Raw genomic sequence first — 17893 nt, 5'->3', positions numbered from 1 at the left:
AGGTTGGCAGTTCAGTTCTAATCCTAACTGTTTGTGTGATGCCAGGCAAGTTAAATAGCTTGTGTGTCTTGGATCTGTAAAACAAAAAAAAAGTAAATAAGAAAAAGTGTGGTAGACGAAGAAGAAGAAGAAGAAGAAGAAGAAGAAAAAGGATGGTAGAAGAAAAAGAATGAATAATCATCACTGGTGTTATGCCTGTCTTTATCTCATATCAACAAAAAAAAACATGCATGTCATATCAGTTGGTATTTCTAAATTGGCCTAATGAGTGTAAGTGCATGAAAAGGTTCAACATTGGACTGGTATTGTGCCCAGGGATGCAATTCTGACTTACATTAGATGGATTAGGACAAACTGAATAGATTATATTTCTTGGCTGGCTTTGGAACACCTGAAAATTCCTTAGGAAGTGTTGGAATATGTAGCTGGGGAAAAGGATGTTTGGGATGACTTGCTCAGCCTGCTTCAACTGCACCCTACACCAGGAAAATGTGTTTCACAAATGTGGCTCCATTAATGGGTTTCTAAGCACACAAAGCTGTTGGACACGATGAAGCAGATTCAGAAAAAGAGTAGATGAATGAATCCATTAAAAAAATAATTAATATTTTCCACTGCTTATTTCAGCAACAAATGCTGTCACCATTAAATTTACTTTGAGACATGAAGATAAAAATGTTAGTTCAACCATCATCTTAAAAAATGGCATTGATTCATTAATTTGTTTAGTTCTGCATGATTCCCTTTATTCTGCTTCTCTTTATTGACATTTCCACAAATAAAAATTGGATCGATCTGCGTGCAGAATATGCACAACAGTCTATATTTATTTGTCCCTCTTTAGTATAATAGCTGCTTACTAGCTTTCCTTATACTCAGTGATATTTTCCTTACTAAATCTGTGCTTTAAACAGTTCATTTTGAATATGTTTCACAATTCAAGACAGAAATTCTAACATTTGTACAGTTAAGTTGTCAGTCAGTTTCTGGCATCTCCCCAGTTATTCTTGAGCAGCACAGGTTTACATCTCATTCAAAGGACAAAGCTCAAGGACTCTTAAGGGTTCATAAGAGAAACATTGAAGCACCCAATAATGTGGTTTATGTCCTCATAAAACTGATATATTCACAGATTCCTGAAGATAGCAGCAAAGAAGACTATGTGTTCTTTACCTTGCTCAAGAATTATTTCCTAAAAAATATCAAGGTTACTGTTAAAAACTGATCTTTAAAAAATAAATGACAACTAGATCAGGAGGCAATAATAACAAAAGGGCAGCATGTTTGACCAGCGACCATTATGTTGCTCCAGTTCTTTAGATGGCTTGCATGAGTACAATGTTTTATGACTCAGTGAGTCACAGCTATAGAGAAAAGAAATGACTACTTGATGTGAAATTCAGGGATGTTATTTTTGAAAATGTCACCAAATGTCAATCAAGATATTCTGTATGAAGGCAACTGTTGACTATGTCACCTACTACTATATTTCAAGATAACTGCTAAAATGTTGAATATATAGAGATGAACCATTGTAGTAAAATACATTTGGAGTCCATGGCAGTGCATGTGTTTTTTTTTTGTAAACAGTGCAGGCTCTGGGCAGGCATAGGTGCACACAGTGGTGCGGATGAGCGGTGTTGATGAGGGAATTCACAGAGCTTGCCTTCACATGAAGACACACATGTTGTTAGAGCTCTGGGGTTGTAATTAAGGTACATATTCCTGTTGCAGTGAAGTAGGATAGAGGGAGAAAAAAGAAACAATAGCGAAGATCAACAGGTTAAAACAGAAAGAATGAAAGAGAAGAAGCCCCATGGTCGTGGGAGAGCCGGTGCTGTAGTGAGGAGGCAGGGGGCTGGGAAATATGCCCCAGATGGAGTGAGTGGATGGTGGTTTGTAGTAGGGTTGTTCCTGCTGAGCATCCAGAGTAGCAGAAGCAACCGGCCTTTGCAAGTGTAATATTATTAAATTGATGCACATCTAATAACTAGAGCCCTGGTCCACAGATGAATGTGGGAGAGTGAAATAGCTCTACTGAAAATCTCATTAATTACTATGCTGACCTGCATTCCTAGGTCACATATTTTGGTAATATCCTTCACTTAAACCATTTTGGGAAAAATGTTTTATATATGGGCGGCACGGTGGCGCAGTGGTAGCACTGCTGCCTCGCAGTTAGGAAATCCAGGTTCGCTTCCCGGGTCCTCCCTGCATGTAGTTTGCATGTTCTCCCTGTGTCTGCGTGGGTTTCCTCCGGGCGCTCCGGTTTCCTCCCACAATCCAAAGACATGCAGGTTAGGTGGATTGGTGATTCTAAATTGGCCCTAGTGTGTGCTTGGTGTGTGGGTGTGTTTGTGTGTGTCCTGCGGTGGGTTGGCACCCTGCCCAGGATTGGTTCCTGCCTTGTGCCCTGTGTTGGCTGGGATTGGCTCCAGCAGACCCCTGTATTCGGATTCAGCGGGTTAGAAAATGGATGGATGGATGTTTTATATATCTTTCAGGTAACTTTGAATTTAAAATCATTTCTAACACCTCAGCATTAATATAAACCATTTTGGTATCTTTTATACATGTCATTCAGATAGCCTTGAATTTAAAATCATTTCTACCACCTGTGGCAAGTGGCTGGGGACGGTACCCAGCCGGGACGTCTAGAAGGACCGGAGAAGGGCTTACGTCCTGGCCCTCAGCAGTCCGCCACACCTGGAATTGCTGGGGGGAAGAAGACCAGGGACACCCGGAGTGCTTCCATGTGCACAGCCGGCACTTCTGCCACACCTGGGAGGGCCAGCGGAAGGTTATCAGGAGGCACCTGGAGCACGTTCGAGTGAGCATAAAAGGGGCTGCCTCCCTCCATTCAATGGCTCGAGCTGGGTGAAAGAGGATGGAGCTTGGAGGAGAGGAGAGGAAAGGAGAGGAGTGGAGGCAGTGAAGAGAGGCATTGGAAGGGCCTGGACTGAGGGTGATTGGTGCTGCGGCACTGCATTTGCAAATACTATTGTAAATAAACGTGTGTGGGTGTAAACCAACGATATCTACCTGTCTGTTTCCGGACTGTTCCCCACACACCTTAACAGCAATTATCAGAGTAATACCAGATAGGATCAAAGCATGCTATGATTAGTTGTGATATCTTACACCACACTACTTGCACACACAATTGATTTGCTCAGCTTCAAGAACCTCAGTCTTCTATTACTCCATGAGAAAGTGATGTTCTCCAGTATATTACAGAATCTCAGATTGGAACTCATTCATTTAATCCTAAAGCAAATATCCCAGGCCTGTTTTATTGTACTTGGTCTTTCACCCAATATAAAGAACCATTTCAGAGTGGCTGTCTGGTCGTTAAGTCATTTAAAAATTTTAACTTGGCCAAAAGTGAAACCAATAAGAAATGAATAATTAAACAGTATTGTTTTCCCTAATTTACTAGAATATCTTCACATATAGATAGATAGATAGATAGATAGATAGATAGATAGATAGATAGATAGATAGATAGATAGATAGATAGATAGATAGATAGTACACCCATGACACCACCGTGCATGAAGAGCCGCTTCTAATACCCTCTAATGACACGGAATCTGGTGCCCACTGCAGTGCCACAGTCAGAGCCTGTTAAATCTTTGGTCTTGCCCATTTAACCACAGAATTGCACACATGCACCTCACTGGCTGGTGTCCTCCTCTCATATTTGATGTTGAGCAGATTAAACAGTCATATACATGAAATGGCTTCAAAAATGTTTTCTGATTGTAGCACCTCAATAATTAGTAATTTTTAATACTGGTGTACTGTATTCATTTCTACTTTAAGGTTTTTTTTTTGCACTTCATTGTTTCTGCAGTAAAGGTACAATATGTGCTCAAAGAGTAAATTAGCAAATCGAGACTCGAACAGCCTTGATACTAGTACTTTGTCATGGATGTTTTGTGAGTCTTTGAATTTAATATTACAGCCAAAAACTAAAGGATCAGAGAAGTCAATTAAACAACCTGAAAGAGTAAATAGAAAGGAAAATCTATAAAGCACAACCAAAACATAAATAAATTGTAATAAGTGTACCTGCAAAACACGCTTTGGCTTGTTTCTGTGACTTTCAAGCACAGAACATTAAGAAAGATCAGATGAGCCAGCTTTTACATGTACACTATTTCTTCATATCACTTCCATCCCATAAAATCCTTGCATCCTACCCTTAATATTAAGGTTTTAAAGATAGAAACACATTATTCATGTTAAAAACAATTCGGAAAAGAATAAGTTCCTTTTAATTTTGAAAGATGAATAAAAAGATTCTTACTGTTTTCAGTTTCATTTAGGAGAAACCTGAAAGAAGATACATCTAAATCACATTATCCACTACCAAATTATTTTTTGATATGGTTACTGTCATCACCAGTACAGACATGCTGTGTGATAGAGACGCTATAAAACACATCTACAGTACAGTCTGCAGTGGCCCAACTTTGTACTTTGCACTTCAAATCCTCAAGACAGTATGCCACTCAGCCTTTCGCTAATTATTATAACCAAAAAGTCAAACAAAACATGGGCTCAAACATTGAATCATGGATTTGAAAAGCAGAAAAGAACATTAAAATGCCTCTAAATTATTTTTGCTTGACTGTTGGTGTGAAAACATGATGCTTACGTATTCTCAGAATGGCCATTATTTGCCAATAGTCATTCAGGGTCATGCTCAAATGAAGTTACTGATGAACATTATCTAAACATATGATATCAACAAAACATGAATATAAGTTTAAGTAATGTAAGGAAATGTGCCCCCATGACTGTGAATTGGATTAAATGGGTTTGACGGTGGTGTGATATCCTATAGGATGATACACTGCCTCTAAAAAGAATTCATTCCCTTGGAAATTTTCACATTTTATTTTTATACATTGAATTTCAATGGATTTAATTTGTCTTTATTGACAACCAAAAAAGACTATTTGATATCAAAGTGAAAACAGATCTCTCCAAAGTGGTCTAATCAAATTACAAATGTAAAACACAAAATAATTGATCACAGAATTATTCAGCCTCTTCAAGTCAGTATTTAATAGATGGCCCTTTGGCAGCCATGTCAGCCTTTAATCTATCTGGAAATGTATCTCTCTGTTAGCTTTGCACATCTAGACACTGCAGTTTTTCCCAATTCTTCTCTGTAAAGCTCCTCAAGCAAGCTCAGTCAGGTTGCAAGTTGTTCATGAATGAACAGCCTTTTTTCAAATCTAGCCACAAATTTTAGATTGCATTGAGACCTGGACTTTTACTGTGCCACTCCAACACAACAACAACAACAACAACAACATTTATTTATTTAGCAGATGTTCATACAAATGGCGTAATTCAAAGATGAAGAATGAAAGGTTTTTAAAAATACAAAAATAACATTAGGCCATACTAAGTAACAAAGAATAAAGTAAAATCAGATGGCCGGGAGGACATAAAAAAAAAAAAACTCCAGATAGACTGGAGAAAAAAAAAACAACAAAATCTGCAGTGGATCCAATGCCATAATATTTCACAGCCCCCACTGGGCATTCTACCTAACATAAATGATCTAAATCAGTCCTCATGGTTTTCAGGCTTTATATTACCAATGCTGTTTTAAATCCATTCCTGTGTACCTTTTTCTTTATGTTTGGGGGGTCTTTGCTGGAAAACAAATCATTTCCCAAAGCGAAGGTCTCTTGGAAACTGCATCTGTTTTTTTTCCAGGATTTCCTTGTATTTTGCTGTGTTCATTTTACCCTACATTCTCTTGAGCCTTCTTCTACTTGCTGCAGAGAAGCATCCCCACAGAATGATGCTTCCCCCACCACCATGCTACACTGTGAGGATGGTGTATTGTTAATGCCGTGAACTACTTTGTTAATGGAGAAAAAGCTCAATTTTGGTTCAATTCACAGATCGAACTTTCTTCCTTCTGACTTCAAAGCTTCCTAGGCATCTTCTGGCAAACTCTAGCCAAGATGTCATGTGCTTGTGTTCTCTTTGTCACTCTCACATAGAACTGTAACTGCTGAAGCACCCAGCAACAGATGTTGTCTGCACAATCTGTAGCTTGTAAGTCTTTCAGAGATCTCATAGGTCTCCTGGTGGCCTCCCTCACTAGTCTTCTGGCATAATCACTTAATTTTGTGGACAGCTTGCTGTAGCCAGATTCACCACTGAGCCATACTCTTCTTATGTCTTAATTCTTGATTTAATTGGACTCCAAGGGATATTGAGTGACTTGGATTAATTTTGTAGCCATTCCCCGACTTGAGCTTTTCAATCACATTTTCACCAAGATGCTTGAGTTGTTCTTTTGTCTTGATCAAGGTTATTATCATAAATGAAAATCAAAATGAACATGAAAATTATTAACAAAAAAACATTTTTGTAAACTGAAATAAAATAATTAACAAAACGAGATGAAACTATAACTAAATAAAACTATTCAGTAGATGTAAAAACAATCAAATAAAATAATAAATTACAAAAACTATTTTCAGTTTTCTTCAGAGCAAGAAAGATACAAATGAAAGTGTCCAGATTTATTAGGTTAAGTTAAATGTTTAATAAAACAATATATATTCCTATTTGCGTGCTAAAATTTTAACAAGAACGTTGATGTTCACACCATAACTAACATCAATAAAAATTTTCTCAGCAAAATCTGTTTTGAACAGATGATGAAGAGAAAAATGAAAACATACACAAAAAGAAAAAAAATACACGGATTGTTTAAAATTAATTAATAATGACAATTTTACCCTACTTTGGCATTTATTTTTTCTCCTGACATTCTAACAGTGTATTTGTGCTTATACTGTACTTATCATACTGTATTTTTCACTTTGCGATTGGTTTTGTATGAATAGCTCTTGTTGTTTTTTAATGTTTGTTGAATATTGTAAGAAAATGAGATGAAAATGATAAAGAGCTGGCGTGCCAGCCTGGTTGTCCCATTTAATTGGTCTGCAGAAATCAAAGAAAAAATGAAATAATTGCGGAGACATCTTTACAAAATTGAATTCACAACAGAATTGACAAAGATGGAGGAAGTTCCGGTTTTGACCAAAATGAAAGAACATTGGTGCCTGATATGTAGCCAGAATTATTATTATTATTTGTTTAGCAGACACCTTTATCCAAGGCATCTTAAAAAGCAAGTTATAATACATACAAGAATTAAGGTGGAAGGATCAAAGCAACAGAGAGCAAGATTAAAAAGCAAGCATAAGAACTACTTGTCTCACATGTGTGTCAATGGATCTTCCTCTGGGCTCTTCTCAAGTATGTACTTCCACCCCAGGTTGGAAGGGGGCACTGGTGCTAATCTTATCCTCTGTTTTTCCGACTACAGTGCCAAGAAAATGTCCAGTGACAGCGAGTGACTTTGCCCCTTCCAGTTCTCCCACTACATATCCCAAGATTCCAGGAGGAGGCATCACTTGTTACAAGAATGCACCGTAGAACAAAGTTCCTTTCCACTGGGACTCTCACAGAATTTAGCAGCCAAGAAAGGTTCCTCACGCTAGGATCCTGATTTTTGTTTGTTTAGTGCTATCAAGTGTACCGTCCAACCTCTACTCCTTAGGGACAAGCTGACAGAGATGGGAGTAGATTCATACCTGGTAGCATGGATTGTGGACTATCTTACAGACAGACCTCAGTATGTGCGTCTCGGAAACTGCAGGTCTGATATTGTAGTCAGCAACACGAGCGCTGCAGGAGACTGTACTTTCTCTGGTCTTGTTCAGACTATATACATCGGACTTCCAATACAACTCTGAGTCCTGCCACGTGCAATAGCTTGCTGATGACACTGCTATTGTGGGCTGCATCAGGAGTGGGCAGGAGGAGGAGTATAGGAAACTAATCAAGGACTTTGTTAAATGGCGTGACTCAAATCACCTACAACTGAACACCAGCAAAACCAAGGAACTGGTGGTGGATTTTAGGAGGCCCAGGACCCTCATGGACCCAGTGATCATCAGAGGTGACTGTGTGCAGACCTATAAATACCTGGGAGTGCAGCTGGATGATAAATTGGACAGGACTACCAATATTGATGCTCTGTGTAAGAAAGGACAGAGCCGACTATACTTCCTTAGAAGGCTGGCGTCCTTCAACATCTACAATAAGATGCTGCAGATGTTCTATCAGATGGTTGTGGCGAGCACCCTCTTCTACGTGGTGGTGTGCTGGGGAGGCAGCATAAAGAAGAGGGATGCCTCACATCTGGACAAACTGGTGAGGAAGGCAGGCTCTATTGTAGGCACGGAGCTGGACAGTTTGACATCTGTGGCAGAGCGACGGGCACTGAGCAGGCTCCTGTCAATTATGGAGAATCCACTGCATCCACTGAATAGAATCATCTCCAGACAGAGGAGCAGCTTCAGCGACTGAGGAGATTGTTCCTCCCCCACACTATGCAACTCTTCAATTCCACCCAGGGGGTGGGGGGGTTTAAATGTTAACACTATACAAAGTTATTGTCTGTCTGTTATACCTTCATTGTTATCACTCTTTAATTTAAAATTGTTCTTTATCAGTATGCTGCTGCTGGAGTATGTGAATTTCCCCTTGGGATTAATAAAGTATCTATCTATCTATCTATCTATCTATCTATCTATCTATCTATCTATCTATCTATCTATCTATCTATCTATCTATCGTTTGGAGACTTATAATTAAATGGGGATGAAAAGGTTAGCTCCACAACATTTTCAGCTTGTGTACCTGCAGTTCTTTCCAATGACCACATACAGTACTGTATAATTATTCCTACAACGAGACAAAACTAACTACTAAGACAAAAATCAGAATCCTACACTCTTTATCAGTACAAAAGCAGGTATCGTGTAGAAAAGAAGCTAAGCAGATCCAAAATCTTTAATGAAAAGGTGCATTTTCTAAAGATGCTTAAATACAAATTAATTGGGTGCCATTCAAATAGATAAACAGAGATCACAGCTTTGAAACAAGAATGGAGAAGCATTACTCAGTCTTGGCATATCTGGCAATTGAAGGGATGGTTAATAGGCAGGCAGAGGCATAACACAGACTTTTCGGAAGAACATATAGAGAGTACAAGGACTGGAGATACGGAGGAGCAGAACTAATCAGAGAGCTGTAGGTCAAGACAAGAGTTTGGAACCGTATCTTTGTAGCAACAAGATACCAGTGGAGAGACCAAAGGAGAGCAGCAGTAGGAGTGAAGTAAAGAACTAAGGCCACCAGTCAAGCAGTTGTATTCTGGAGAAGCTGGAGAGGCCTGACAACAGAGCATAAAATGTAAAATATTGTATTTGTACAGTAAGTTCTCCATACTAGAGAGCTTACCTGTGATTGTGGCAGGCAGTTTTCTTCTCACTGGGTGTCCGCAGAAACTGTTGTATTCATATCAAACATGTGTCATCTTAATGATGGAAGGGAATGTGTTTACTTGTTGGAATGTTGCCTGTTCTTGATAACAAGAAATCTTCATATAACAGGCAATCTGTTTACCACCAAGTCAGAGAGGAGCATAGGTCCACTCTCTGGGGTGACATTTGGACAGTGTAATGCAGTTTGTTCTCCATACTGAATAGAAGGGTGATCAATATTTTGCATGTTCACAGCGCTAAACAAATGACAGAAAACGTCTGGTAATAGTAGAGAGCACCCGGAGGAAACCCACACAGACATGGGGAGTACATGCAAACATCACACAGGGGAGAACCTGGGAAGCACTACCACTGCGCCACTGTGCTGCCCCAATGACCCATTAGTATTTCACAAATCTGTTATCATCTGTTCATGGTTCTTTACTTTATGGAGGGTTTTATGGATATAAGTTAATAAAGGTTCCTTCTGGGATCTTCTTGTGGATGTGTCTTTTGAGAATCAAAAATGGTTCATCTATGGCATCGCTCTGAAGAACCACTCTATTTTTATGAGTCTGTGGTCTTAGACACAGTGGGTATTAAGGTTGCAACTCGAAAATGATGGAAACTGTCAAAAAGCCTGACCAAAAGAGTAAAAATTGTTTTATTAAAGTACAGTAATTAAAATTCAAACCCAGAACTCTGGGCTACCATACCACCCCGTAAGAAATGTTAAGCATGGCAAGATTTATTCAGTTATTTTTATGCCACCATTAAAGTTTTCATTCTGACATGAAATATGAGATCCATGTCACACACCTACACCCTGAACTGGACACGTGGGTATGGCAAATAATAGAGATGGATGAATATAAATTGAAATACATTATCAACAACGATCAAGCAGTAAGATAATTTCTAATTCAGGAGCTAAAAATAATTTTAAAATAACATGATCTAATAATCTTCAAATGAACATAAAACTAAACTGTGATCATGAAACATTCAGAATACAATGTATTTTTTCTAATGCAATTCTTAAAATCAACTTGACACCTACGAGTCTCCGTAGACTGAAAACCCTCAGTATTATAAATGTGTCGAAGACTTGCCGGGAATTTTGGACACTTGCCTCATTCTGAACTTTAAACTACTTTAAAATTATCTATAATTTGTGGCAAACACATAAACAAATGAATAAATAGCACAGAAAAGGCAGTGTAATGTATTGATTGTATCTCTTAATGCATATTTTAAGGGTGCCTTAGAATAATTTCAGTCGTTTTAAATTTTCGACTATAGTTATTAAAATGTACTTATTATTTAACATATTCCAAAATGAGAGAACTGGTCGAACCTTGGCTCTTGATGACTTATTTTCGATGACTGGCAATACAGCATTGCGCCACCATTGCATCTATTCTTTTATGTAATAATAATTCTTTGCATGTATGCACGTATACATATACATAAAGTGAATGTATCTTGTTGGGGGCGCGAAGGCAGGGAGCGAGTGACTTGCTAAAACTAGGACACTTTTTCGCACAGACACCCAGCCCGCAAGCCTTCGGCAGGACACCACGTGGTGTCGCCTGGTTTCCCAGTCTCACCGCCTGCCTGTCTCCGTGTCGTCTCACTCTCTCGCACACACTCTGCCGGCCAGTCTCTTTCTAGATTTATTCCCAGCACCAGGAATTATTTCCTGAGGTGAGGTTTGTGCTTGAAGCGTTCAGTTCCGGAGTGCCCAGCAGAGAGCCGGAGGCAGCGGCATCTGGCAAAAGAAAGAGAGAAAGGAAAGCGCTGCAGATCGGGAAGGAAAGAGAGCAGGAATGCAAAGAATCTGAGGCGAATAAGAGGCTGCTTGGTTCGCCGTACTTCTGCTCATCGCCTGACGCCTTTCCAGTCCAGCCTCGGTGAGTAAGTTTTATGTGCGAACCTTTGTTAATAGTGAATATGTAAAAGAGAAGGATAAACGAGGATTAATGCGTGACGGCAGCAGCAGCGAGCGAGCGAAAGCGAAGATTGCTGCAGAGGAGGGGGACTGCAGCGGTGCCTGGGCTGCGCCTCCGATTAGAGATCCTACAGCCGATTTCGTGATTTGGAGCTTATTTTTGACTATTTACACGAATGAAAGTGAGAAGCAGCCATCTCCTCCCATTTTTCTATTCGGTCTGCGCTGATCGGCGAGGTGATTCAAATTGTACAGGACGTCGCCTTCTGGTGTGTATACAGGTTTCAGTGATGAGAGCTGCAATCTCAGATGAGAATTAAGCAAATCATTATTTTATCGGTTATGCGATCGAAAAATGACGGAATACGTTTTTAGAATCAATGCCGGTAATTAAATGTACAACCCACTCGACATCTCTCAGTCCTTCAACAACATAAACATACATCTTTGGTGTTGCACGATTGATTTATGGGTATTGGGGACAAAAAGATACATTTATACATGCGATAAAAAAACATTTCAGGACAACACTATGGACTTACATAATACATTTTTTCATACACATCCTCTTGGAAAAAACGGAGTATCATATTTATATGGCTTATAGTCAGGCCAACAGTAAAGCAGCCTGTTCGCTTGCGCGCTCATCAAAGTTGGGTGTCATGTAGGGCGGCCCTGAGAAGATGTCTGTGCGCTACGCCCCCACTTACTTTCTTCACTTCATCATTTTCACTGACAGCCGGTGCTTGTTTGTGTGGTCAGTCGATCAGCTTGCAGGAATATACAGTACGTATCTGAATATTCATTAAAGTAAACGTAATAATTATCTATTCATCTATCTATCTATCGTGCCTTTCACTAAATATTTATATATCTGTCTATATAAATGTGTTTTGTTTCGCATCATTCACGGCATATTGTAAGAACTGTAGAAAGTGACGTTTCAGTTCATGAAGTGGATTACGTCTTTCTGTCTCGTTAATGTTCGGTTTGATAATTCTAATACAGTTAAAGGAACAGCTAATCCCCTTGCGCCCTTATCGTCCAGCAGTCCCTCGTGTTCTTCTTTTGCAGGACTGCTGAAGTGGAGATGCAAAGTCAAGTTTGTTTACTTTTCAAATTATGTGACATGAATGGCAAATGAAAAGCAAGATTATTACACTTAATGGGAACTGTATATTAATACGTTCTTAAAAAGCGCTACCAGATGTTAGAAGGCATTGCAGTAAAGGCTATACCTGTAGCGTAGAGTTACTCGTTATGAATGTCATTTAGTTAAAATCTCTTTAAATGTGTTAATGTGATACTGGCGCCCATTATTATTATTCCTGGCTTGCTCCGGATGCTTACTTGAATAGGCTCATTATTCCCTGCGACCCTATTCTGGATAAACAGGATTAAAAAATGGATGGATGCATGCAGATGAAGATTTTTTTGGTGCAAGTTATTTTAGAATAAACTTCAAGTAAATTTCAATGACTGTATATTCTTTCAGTGGATGCATCTTCCATCTGCCTGTCCATTCTCTGAACTGATCCTTCCATTAACCCATCATTCTAACCCTGCCTCATCCATGGTTGAGGTTGATGGGTGCTAGAGTACATCTCAGACGCATTCGTTACTATCCTAGAGTCAACCCTGAATATGCTTATTCTGTTTCAAGGTGGTGAGAAGCTAAAGCCAATCCTGACACTATGAGGGTGCTATTTTATCACAGGAAAATATGTATATGTACAAATTAACTTGGATGAATGATTTAACTTTTTCTCCATTTTACTTTATATCCATTAATAATATGCTTACATGGACAGAGCAGGCCAGACAGCACCACCTCATAACCAGTTCTGAGGGGAACCCAGGCCTGCTGGAAAATCAAAAATCTTAAGTGTGTCCTTGTTCTGCTCTTGGGTGTTGTCTCACTAGCCCGTGTCTGATTCATCTACTGTATATTGATGACGTGTCCCCATAATACATTCTAACTACTTGTATGACATTTGAGGTTAAGTTAAGCTTTTAGTTATATTACAAGTAACTGACAGAATAAATTTAGCAGTGTGGCATTACTACTGTAGGCTTTTTTTATTATGGTGGTCCTTCAACAGTTCAATGATAAGGTGTGAGCAGAAAAGCAAAGCTATTTATTTAGTGGTGGAAAGGATGCTTAATTCTCAGCCACACCGCTTTGATACCGAAGGATGGTCCAAACACCATGGAAATCCAAGACAACTTGGGTCCCAGGAGAGCTGCAGCACTCATGGTGGATCCCTGAAGCAGAAAGTTCTGCCCCTTTACTAGGTCTTACTTTAGGCTAAAGAATTATCTATCTATCTATCTATCTACAGTATCTATCTATCTATCTATCTATCTATCTATCTATCTATCTATCTATCTATCTATCTATCTATCTATCTATCTATCTATCTATCTATTTTAAGCCTTCATTAGCCTTGTAATGGAATACACAGGTATCAGAAATAAATTAATAAAACTGACAGCAATTTAAAACCCACATGAACAAAACCTTGACAAATGGTATGCTGAACATTCAAGTAAATGTATTTAAAGCATGCTTCAATATATGTTACATACAGATTCCTTTCACCAAGGTGAAATGGCATTGTAAGTTTACTGGTGCAAACAAAGATTCTTGAATGCAGAAGAGTTCACTTGCACTACATAAGTGTATTATGCCCTGCATACTGTATATGCAGAATATGAGCACATCATTACCCTCCCTGTATGTGTTGTACTAAGCTGTTCTGCTTAAGTATATACGTTGCAATGCTGTCCAGAGTGTAATTGAGTAGAATGTCCGTAATTATATTCCTTTTTTTATTTGGACATTTGGTAAGATTCTTTTAATAAAATACTTTGTATTACGATATTGAAGAACAGTAGAAGCTGCAAATATAGTTGTTTTTGTTAATGTAATATTGAATATGTTGATTCATGATATTGATGTGCATTTTAACTTTGTCTTAACAAAGCAGTTGTTACTTTGAACAAAGTGGTGGAAACTAGGAAGAATAAATACATTTTTTGAAGCTGTTTTATGATGAAGTTGTTTTATGATGCAGATTTTTGGAATTACTTGTCAGATGCGAATCAAAGATATTCAGTTTTTACCAAGCAGTGTTACATGTGGTTTTAATATATGCTGTATATTCAGATTGACACTCATGTTTGTGGGTTATAATTACATTTTTGAGCACAGTCAGTCAAATATTTACAATGGAGAAGTTTTCATTGAATTGTGTGTATACTGTTTCACTGTACTAATAGATGCATAGTTTTTTCGATGTCAGTGGTGAATAGAAAAGTATGGATGCAACTTTAATATCATCTTATACAAAGTCATTACATGGCTTAATTTTTGGCAGTACTGTACTTGTTTAAGTTTTTTTTTTTTTCTTTTTGTACAGAAAATCAACTGTACATAATGTCTATTGAAATACATAGCTTTTGAGAGGTCTACCTGGCAGTTGTGAAAGAAGCTGCAGAAAGTTGAATCCATTGTTAGGCATGTGGTTGTATAAATGTTGCTGGTTTTTTTATGGTGATTGCTGGCATCTTCTTCTTTTGTAGAAAAATGTTGAGTGTAGACCCCCTTCCATGTATCATTGACAACATGGCAGTTATGCAGTCTGTACTAGTCTGAGTGTACACCAGCAATTATTTGGTAACTGAAATAACTGTTGATTAGATTTACTGATTGCTTACAGTGCCAGTGAATTGATTTTTAAAAATCTGTGTTCTAGTCATTCCTAATAGGGAAAGTTCTAAATGTTATATTGATAAAGTAATCCATTACATCCAGTTCAAATATTAATATTGTATTTAATCAAAATTCATCCACATGCTGCTGAGCAGTTAGTGTCTTGTGAAAGGTGCTAGACTTGAATATACTGACAGCCATGCCTGTTTTCAAAGAAAAATGTTGATAACATAACGGTATTAGTCATACACTTATTAAATAGGAAGATCCAATATTTAATTTATCGATTTACAGCCTGGGGACTGCAACTATAGATAATAATAATAATAATTAATACATTTTATTTATATAGCGCCTTTCCCATGCTCAAGGCACTTACAGAATATAAGACAGAACAGCAGGGTATACAGTATATAGCATAGTACAAACCAAATAAATCAATAAAGAAGATTACGACAATGAATTCAGAGAAAAAAAGCCTAACAGATAACATAATTGATGGTCTAGCACACACACATACTGGTTACATGAGCATTTTGACAGAGAGGTAAACTGAGAGAAGGGTAGTAAAGTCAAGTAGAGCTAAAAGCCTTCCTGAACAGATGAGTTTTGAGTTGTTTTTTAAAAGAATTCATGGAGTCAGCTGACCTGATTAATTTCGGTAGGTCATTCCAGAGTCTGGGCACTATACAGCTGAAGGCCCTGTCACCATGGAGTGTAGATTAGTGTGGGACACAACAAGATTGCCTGAATCAGAGGACCTTAGTGGGCAGGCAGGCACATAGTGATGGAGAAGGTCACTGATGTAGTTTGGCGCGAGGTTATTTAAGGCTTTGTAGGTTATTAGTAGGATTTTATATTCGATTCTGTAAGACACAGGGAGCCAGTGAAGACGGAGCAGGATGGGTGTGATGTGCAGTAGAAGAGGAAGTTGGGCCAGATGCAAGTTCGAGTAGTTTATTAACTACAGAAAACAAAACCCTTGGGTTATGGTGGCCACTTTCTATTATTCTGCCATAGTGGGTGTTCTTAGCAGTTAGTGCTGCTCTGTAAGCTGGTTGGTGGTCAGAGAAAGCCTGGATGTGCACGGTAAGGCCAGCTGCTTTCATAGATCGCAATTCTGAATTATACCAAGGAGCTGAACGCTTAAAGGAAACCTCCTTATGTTTTAAAGGAGCTGTTTAATCTAATGCTGAATGAAGGGCTGAGTTATAGTGGTCACCAAGACTATCTAGTGTTGACAGAATAGGTGCAGACAGTAAAAGATCTGAAATGGATCCAGAAAGGATAGAGGGACAGATATTATTTTTAAGGTTTCTGTAAGAATTTTGTCATTTACAGGTAAGAGGAGGGAAAGGCAGTGAGACACTGCTTTATGGTCAGAGAGTCCCAAATCAGTGCTGTAAATGTTGGCAACAGATAGTCCAGAAGTGCAGATCAGATCCAGTATATGACCTCCAGAGTGGGTGGGAAAATCAACAACGTTGTGTCAAGTCAAAGATCAATTAGAAAAAAGTAGTATTAAACTTATCCTTTGGAAAATGAAGTGAGTAAGAGTAAAGAGCAAGAAGATGTAATTAATATATATAATATTAATTAATGCTTCCTTTTCATTCAACACTTTCTTTTTTAAAATACATTAGAAAAACATTTTCTAACATGCTTTTACTATAGTAGTATTACATTGTCTCATTTTTTTTTTTATTCTGTCCTTTTTTTGTAACTCCACATATCCCTTACAACATTCTCATTTTTGCCACATCTAACTTGTTATCCTGCACTCCCTTTACTGCCCATGTCTCACCTCCTTACATCATGGCTGGTCTTACCACTGTCGTAAAAACTTTACCTTTAACCTTTGCTTTAAGTCTTTGATCAACCAATATTCCTGATATCTTCTTCTTATTGTTCTGTCCACACTGCACCCTATGGGTTATCTATGCATCTAATTCTCTATCTTGGGCTTCCAGTGATCCTAGATATATCAATTTATCCACTCTTTTCAATAGCTGTCTCTTTGCACGCTAATGTCTGAATCCTAATCATCATTAAACCTCATATTTATCTTCAAAAGCCCTTCTCTGTTCTTCCAACTTCCTCTCCACTTCCTCTTTTCTGATGCTACACAACACAGTGTCATCAGCAAAAGCCATGCACCAGGACTATTGGACTTATTTCCCATGACTCAGTACATCCATAACCAGATCAAAGAGTTAAGGACTCAAAAAAGATCCCTGCTGCAGACCTACCGGTACTCTAACTGGGATCTTGTCTGTTACACCAACACTGCTTCTAACCTGCGTTCTAACTCCCTCATACATATCCTGGACAATCTTCACATACAGTACTTCTCTGGTACTCCTTTCTCTCTAATACATCTTCAGACATCTTGACGTAGCACTCCATCACGAGCATGCTCCAAATCAATAAACACCACCTGCAACCCTTTCAGTTTTTCTTGATGATTCTCTGTGAGTTGTCTCAATGCAAAGACTGCATCAGTTGTTCCTGTCCGTGGCATAAAGCCAAACTGCTCCTCCCCTATGGTGGTCTCCTCCCTAAGTCTTCTCTATATAACCCTTTCCCAAATTTTCATTGTGTGTTTGACATCAACTTTATCCCTCTATAGTGTCCACATTCCTATAAATGGGTACAGTCACACTCTTCCTCCACTTCTCTGATATTCTGTCCTGTTAGGAGATCCTCTGCATTAGATTCCATAACACATTTACTCCCTCTTCTAAATTCTTTCACACTTCTGCTGATATTTCATCTGGTCCTCTGGCCTTTCCATTTTCCCTTCTTTTCAGTGCCTCCTTTACTTCCTTCCATCTTATTTTTGGTACTTGC

General features: G+C 38.5%; 1 protein-coding gene across 11 annotated transcripts in view; it reads left to right on the top strand.

Annotated features, from left to right (window-relative positions):
* Positions 1 to 10999: 10999 nt before the first annotated feature.
* apbb2b (amyloid beta (A4) precursor protein-binding, family B, member 2b) overlaps positions 11000 to 17893 on the top strand; it is a 336334-nt gene continuing 329440 nt past the window's right edge. For 4 of the 11 annotated variants that reach the window (XM_039751336.1, XM_039751338.1, XM_039751341.1 and 1 more), the window contains exon 1: positions 11000 to 11290. The gene's annotated coding sequence lies outside the window, so the exon portion shown is untranslated. Of the gene's footprint in view, positions 11295 to 17893 lie in introns of all 11 variants that reach the window. The other 7 variants (XM_039751344.1, XM_039751343.1, XM_039751342.1 and 4 more) reach the window with 3 other exon arrangements.

The sequence above is a fragment of the Polypterus senegalus genome, chromosome 4 (assembly GCF_016835505.1).
Source record: "Polypterus senegalus isolate Bchr_013 chromosome 4, ASM1683550v1, whole genome shotgun sequence".
Classification (NCBI taxonomy): Eukaryota; Metazoa; Chordata; class Cladistia; order Polypteriformes; family Polypteridae; genus Polypterus; species Polypterus senegalus.
This window is presented reverse-complemented; position numbering and strand designations above follow the sequence as displayed.